Raw genomic sequence first — 7,646 nt, forward strand, 5'->3', positions numbered from 1 at the left:
CCACCATTGAATGTCCGCTGTGGTGATTGGTGGGTCATTATTTGGAGGGCATTGCTTTGGTGGTGTAATGGTATGGGTGGTAGAACCGACAGTTTATCACGTTCTGTGGGCCTGCCGGATTTGTGGTTGTGTCTCTTTTCTGTTGGTTTTTGTATGTGTGTGTCATAATCTGGCGGAGGGATGTTTGCCTCCGCGGCGGTATGTTGGCAGCGGTCACCGCAGTGGTATTCAGCTTTTACTGCCAATGTCATAATGAGGGCCATAATATCTACAAATATGGACACTATGGGTCTCATTACAAGTTTGGCGGTCTCAGGACCTGTACTGAATGCCGCCAAAATATGACACAGCCAAAGCACCACCAGCACTACAGTCCGGCCACTACGGATAACGGTAGTCACCTGCAAGCTGGCAGGAACATGTTTCCGCCGGACAGATAACGAGGTTACACACCGCCAAGGTTTCAGTTGCGGTCGCACCACCACTGAAACCCAGGCAGAAACCAACTGCATAAAATAAGAGACTCACCTTTAGGCAACCATACTCATCTGGAGCCGCCAGGGAACCAGAACTACACGTCATCCTGCTGTTCCTGTTTGCCTGGAATCTGCAAAGAAGACAGCAACAGTAAGTACACACACTTACCTGGTACTGTTGTAGATTGTCAATGTTGTAGACTCATACAACATACTTTCAGGAAGGGGTGCAAGGGCGACACATACACGTCACAGTACATGAACAAGCGCACCATACACACACTCTCATTTACACAAGAACCACGCTATGGCCAACACACACACACAGGTACGCACGGAAACACTGCACAGGCCCACACTCACTCACTCAGTACCCCACAACACGTCACATCCACAACACAACCGCACCATCTCCAGTCACATGGCAGGAACCCACAGGGGACACTACCAAGGCAACTGAATTGACCTTTTGGCCAGCTTCTGTCGCTCGCACTGTTGCTGTTGCTGCTTGTCTCCTCACAGAGCCTGCAGGCTCTGTATTCGAGGCCCACCTCCACCCGCAGACACCCGCTTGTGCCTCATTCCTAGTGGCCTAGTTGCCATCAGCATCTGACAGGTCTGTCTGCCTTTTATCTTTTTTCTCATTCTTTTTGCTTTACTTCACCTCTTTTTCCTCTCTTTCACTCTCCGTTTCACTCCTCTCGCTTTCCCTGCCCCTGCTGCCACTGTGGTCCCGCCCTCGTAGTGCTTCCCATCCTCACGCCTTCCGGCTGACCATTCCCCCCCTCTCTTCCCTTCTTAAGGGTGGCCGATGCAAAATGAGGGGTGACTTAACTGACCTTTTGGCCAGTGTTTGTCACTCCCCCTGCGTGGCCACTGCTGCTGCTGCTTGTCTTCTCATAGAGCCTACTGGCTCTGTGTTCGAGGCCCACCTCCTCCCGCAGGGCACCCACCTGCGCCTCATCCCTGGTGGCCTAGTGGCCATCAACATCTGTCCGGTTGGTCAGCCTTTTATCTTTTTTTCATTTATTTGGCTTTACTTTATCTTTTTTTCCTCTCTTTCACTCTCTGTTTCGCTCCCCTTGCTTTCCCCACTGCTGCTGCTGCCCCCTCGGCCCCACCCCGTCCTCGTAGCGCTTTCCGCCCTCCAGCCTCCCAGCTGACCAATCCCCCCCTCCCTCCCCTTCGTAAGGGTGGCTGTTGCCAAAAGCAAGCCCGTCTGCTCCCGTCCCCGCCTGGACTGCACCCAGCACCACAGACCCAGGATCTCACACAACCCTGGATCCGATGCCAAGACCCTCCACGCCCTGAACCCTGGACGCTGGAGAAACTGTCACTCTGCCTCCCCCAAGAACACTTATGGACCTTTCTCCTGCCGCCTTTGCCACCTCACATGTTCCACTCACAAAAAGCTAATTGCCACAATGCCTGAACCATCTCTGGGTGTCAGGAATAAGGCCATGCGCGGTCCAGGTCTCGCCCAAAACTCCGCTGCGCGGCTCTGCAGCGCTTTATGCGCAACACTTGTCATCCCCTCCTGTTCCAAAGGTGGCCATCAGCGTCGTCTGCCCAGTGGCAAAGCTCATAGAGCTGCAGGTTCAGGACATTGGTGGACAAGATGCACTTATCAGTGCTATTCCATGAAGGGACTGCAATTCTCATGTTTTTAGACGCAGCAGCCATCTTGGGGTGTGGCAGGCCTATAATGCCCAGCCACACCCAAGCACGTTGCTCACTATTTTGAAGACTTAGATGCAGTCAGACCTCGTGCGAGGTTCTCTGAAGAAGGGCAAAGTTCCTGCATGGCAGAGTGACATGCAATCGAAGTATCCTTGTTTCCATGGTGAATTAAAAAACAAGTAGGTCATACTCGTAGCGGTAAGGCCTTGATGAATCCATTTTTGGAGGAAGTCATTACTTCCAGAAGTAAAGCGCCCCTTAGCAAAACGAGCAAAGTGTTTTCAGTTTCCAGAGTACAGCGGCCTTCGCGCGATGATCAAAGGCGTTTCAGAGCACAGATGTAAAGCGCTCTTTGCACGACAATTCAAGTGCTTCAATTCACAGATGTAAAGCGCTCTTGGCACGACAATTTAAGTGCTTCAGTCCACAGGTGTAAAGCGCTCTTGGCACAGCAATTCAAGCGCTTCAGTTCACAGATGTAAAGCGATCTATGCACAGCAATTGAAGCGCTTCAGTCCCCAGGTATAAAGCGCTCTTGGCACAGTAATTCAAGCGCTTCAGTCCACAGGTGTAAAGCGCTCTTGGCACGACAATTCAAGCGATTCAGTCCACAGGTGTAAAGTGCTCTTGGCACGACAATTCAAGCGCTTCAGTCCACAGATGTAAAGCGCTCTTGGCACGGCAATTCAATCGCTTCAGTCCACAGATGTAAAGCGCTCTTGGCACGGCCAATCAAATGCTTCAGTCCACAGGTGTAAAGCGCTCTTGGCAGGGCAATTCAAGCGCTTCAGTCCACAGGTGTAAAGCGTTCTTGGCACGGCAATTCAAGCGCTTCAGTCCACAGATGTAAAGCGCACTTGGCACAGCAATCAAAGTGCTTCAATCCACAGGAGTAAAAGGCTCTTGGCACAACAATCAAAGTGATTCAGACCACATGAGTAAAGCGCCCCTTAGCATAACGAGCATAGCGCTTCAGGCAAGACAAGTAAAAGCGCTTCCTCGTATTATAAGATAAGCGCTTCAAGTTCAATGAGTAAAAGCTTTTCGGCCTAGTTGTGAATGTGAAAGTATTTTTGGAGATAAGCAGATCATAGTTTTCATTGTTTTTTTGGGAAAGGATAATGGGGCTCATTCTGAGCCCGGCGGGCGGTGGGAGGCGCCCGCCTGGAGAGAGCCGCCAAATGACCGCACCGCGGTCAGAAGACCGCGGCAGCAATTCAGACATTTCCTCTGGGCCGGCGGGCGCTCTCCAAAAGAGCGCCCGCCGGCCCAGAGGAAATGCCCCTGCAACGAGGACGCCGGCTCAGAATTGAGCCGGCGTAGTTGCAGGGGTGCGACGGGTGCAGTTGCACCCGTCGCGTATTTCAGTGTCTGCAAGGCAGACACTGAAATACTTTGCGGGGCCCTCTTACGGGGGCCCCTGCAGTGCCCATGCCATCGGCATGGGCACTGCAGGGGCCCCCAGGGGCCCCGCGGCAACCCCCTACCGCCATCCTGTTCATGGCAGGTTTCCCGCCATGAACAGGATGGCGGTAGGGGGTGTCTGAATCCCCATGGCGGCGGAGCGCGCTCCGCCGCCATGGAGGATTCCCCCGAGCAGCGGAAAGTCGGCGGGAGACCGCTGACTTTCCGCTTCTGACCGCGGCTGAACCGCCGCGGTCAGAATGCTCGTGGGAGCACCGCCAGCCTGTTGGCGGTGCTCCCGTGGTCGGTGGCCGCCAGGGTCAGAATGACCCCCAATATATGAAAAGCATATTTAATTCTTTGAGATTTTCTAGGTCATGATCAAAGGTTTATGTTATGAATGCATAGATGTTACAGGATTGATATTCTGAGTATGATCATAGTCCAAAGCTCTTGCCATCTCTTGGTTCTGAGGTCGTAGTTTATTCTTGTTCCATGATGATCATAGTCCAAAGCTCTTGCCATCTCTTGGTTCTGAGGTCGTAGTTTATTCTTGTTCCATGATTCAAAGAAGGGGCTTTGCCCTCATTTCAAAAGGGGTCTCCATCTGATATCGGAGACGCATTTAGTCAAGAGTCTATTGATGAGGTATATTTCTATGAATGAGTAAGTGCATGTTTGTTCTAACCTTTTCTTTTCAGATCTCTCTCCCTGCTGTTCGCTACCCTAATTCCCTTCCTGCGACTGGCTTCATCATAACTCTGTGTTATAATAGCTTTCTGAGTTGGTGACGCCGGAAGGTGGGCCTTTTGTTCAGCAACAAGCAGATCCCGAGGAAAAGACACTGTGACACCGGGTCACCTCAAGTGCATCCTCCTGAACGTCCGCTCCCTGCACAAACACGCCGTGGAGATTTGGGACCTGATAGACATCACCCGCCCAGACATCGCCTTCTTCACAGAGACATGGACCAACACAACATCCAGTCCAGACATCGCCATTGCCATCCCAAGAGACTACAAGCTGCTACGCAAGGACCACCCTTCCAGACCTGGAGGCGTCATAGCCATCGCCCACAAGTCCACCCTCCGACTGACGATAAACACACTGGAATTCACCCCCATCAAGGAGCACCTGCACTTCCAAGTGCACACCACCCCAAATACCACCACCCCGGCGCCCTCATCTACAGACCACCCAGACCATGGCCAGCATTCAGTGACGCCATTGTCAACCTCATACCCCCCACGCACTCGCCTCTAGTAACTACATTCTCCTAGGCAACCTCAACTTCCATTTCAACAATCACAGCGACCACAACACCTCAATCCTACTCAAGAACCTGGACACAATCGTGTTCAAACAATTGGTTACTTCATCAATGCACACTGCTGGACACACTATGAACCCCATTTTTTCCTGCCAACAGCAAGGCCACCATCAGTGACTCGACCCCGCTACACTTGACCAATCACCACTGCATCCATTTTTCCATCTCCAAGCCCATAGCGCACACCCACTCAACATGCCCCACCCACAGAAGATGAAATCAGATCCCAGAGGAGCAACTCACCAGCTTCCTCACCAACTCTCCTCCCCCGACACAACAGACGCCAACACATCAGCCCAGAACCTCTGCAAATTGATCACCAACTGTGCTGACAACCTAGCCCCTCTCCGAACGACCACAGGGAAACACTCCTCCAAAAAAGCCAGCTGGTTCACTCCCGCACTCCAAGAATCTACGCGCCCATGCAGGAGGCTGAAGAAGAAGTGGAGAAACAGCAAATCTCCACAAGATCCTACCACAGCCTGATCAGGTCCACCAGGAACGATGCCCGGCAGGACCACATCAACTCCACCTCTTACAACACTAAAGAACTTTTTTGACGTCATCAAAGAATTTGCCTAACCACAACCCGAGACCACAGACATCCCTCCATCTCAAGAATTCTCCAACAGACTGGCCACCTTCTTCCACAGGAAGACAAGGACAATTACAACAGTTTCGGACCCCAAGATGCTCTGAACCCACCAACAACACCCCCGCCAGGATAAGCTGAGCCCCATCGACTCCTGCACACCTGGATGTCCCTCATGACGGATGACACCCTCTCCATCATGAGCAGCATCCACTCTGGAGCCCTGGCCAACCCCTGCCCACGCTACATCTTCAACAAGGCCAGCGCTGCGATCGCGACAGAACTCTGCAAGACCATCAACTGTTCCCTTGAAGCAGCAAGCTACTCCGAAGCCAGGAAGCACACCAAGATTGGCCCACTTCTATAGAAACCCACAGCTGACCCAACTGACCTCAAGAACTACCACCCCATCTCACTGCTACCCTTCCCAGCTAAAGTTGTGGATAAAGCAATCAACACTCAGCTAAGCCAACACACAGAGGACAACAACAGCCTAGAAGACTCCCAAACTGGATTCAGAACCAACCACAGTCCCAAAACCACTCTGCTCGCAGCCACAGATGACATACGCTCTCTCCTCGACCAAGGACAGTCAGCAGCCTTCATCCTTCTTTTTTATTTTATTTTAAATCTGTTTAGTAGACATAGTGAAGATCGTCAGACCATTCGTCCATTAGGGTGGAGCAGATATTTACACATATATAAACCTATATAGTGCAATACACATATTAATGTACTGAGTAAAGATATATAACAATAAACTGTGCCACAATAATATAATTTAAAGAGTTTACATTACATATGGGGTGGTATAGTTAACCCATGTCTGGTATAGGGGGCGTAATAGTGCATGTGTCTATGGATTGGGGGCAGTCTAGTGACCAGGTATATATTAATAAATAGCTGGGGGTGGTTGGTCATTTGGGAGCGATTCAAGCCTTGACGTGAGTGATCCCTTTGCGAGCGGGACATATCTTAAGTAGTGTCCCAGGTGCGTTGTATTCACAACTACTCTACAATGTATGGCGGGTAAAGTATTCAGGCTGCCCCGGCGAGGCGCTAGTGATCCCTAGGCAGAAGAGTATTGTATGTTCAATGTCTTGTGGTATACATAAGGCTCGTGGTGGGTATATGTCACTCTTATCTTCTATACTAACTATAAAAGCATCCCATATTTCATATCCTCCCAGGGTTAGCCCTCTGTATTGTAATTGGCGTAGGGTTTAAGCCTCTGCGTGAGAGCATTGTGGTAAGTTACGCAGCCAAGTGGTGTATCCCGGAGCATGTGGAGCCTTCCAATGCGTTGCTATCAAGCGCTTAAACACTATAAAAGCCTACAATACTTGATATAGTGCCTCTTGCATTTCCAACTGAAAGAATCAGTGTAAGTAGTTGTGATTCTTGGTTCAGCGTTACCCTGTTCCCATGTGACACCTAGCAAGTGTTTAATTTTAATTGCACAGAATGTTAGGGGTGCACCACAGCCCTCATCCTTCTTGATCATCAACAGCCATGAAGAAGTTCAAAGATGGAATGGAAGCTGTATCCATCTGGATGAGGGAAAGCTGCCTCAAGTTGAACTCTGAAAAAAAACGAGATTCTTATCCTGGGACTCTCACTGTCGGCCTGGGACGACTCCCGGTGGCCCTCAACACTCGGCAAACACCCCTCCCCAACCAACCACGCATGCAACCTCAGCATCATCCTCAACTCAAAGCTCACCATGACCAGGCAGGTGAACTCTGTCGCCTCCACCTGCTTTCACACCCTTGGGCTCCTACAATAGATAGTCAGATGGATACCAACTGACTGCCAGAAAACCGTTACACACGCCCTTGTCACAAGCAGATCTATCTACTCCAACCCCCTCTAGGCTGGAACATCCAAGAAGAACCTCAACAAGCTGCAACAGATTCAGAACGTTACCACCAGATCGGTCCTAGACATCCCCTGCCGAGAACACATCACAGAACTTCTGAAGAACCTCCACTGGTCACCATCGAGAAGAGTATCAACTTCAAACTCCTCGTACATGCTTACAGAGCCCTCTATGACAACAGACCCAACTACCTCAACAACTGCATCAACTAGTACTCCCCTCTCAGACCTCTCCGCTCATCCCAACAGTCGCTCGCAAACGTACTCCACATAAAGGAGCCCTCAG

The sequence above is a fragment of the Pleurodeles waltl genome, chromosome 5 (assembly GCF_031143425.1).
Source record: "Pleurodeles waltl isolate 20211129_DDA chromosome 5, aPleWal1.hap1.20221129, whole genome shotgun sequence".
NCBI lineage: Eukaryota > Metazoa > Chordata > Amphibia > Caudata > Salamandridae > Pleurodeles > Pleurodeles waltl.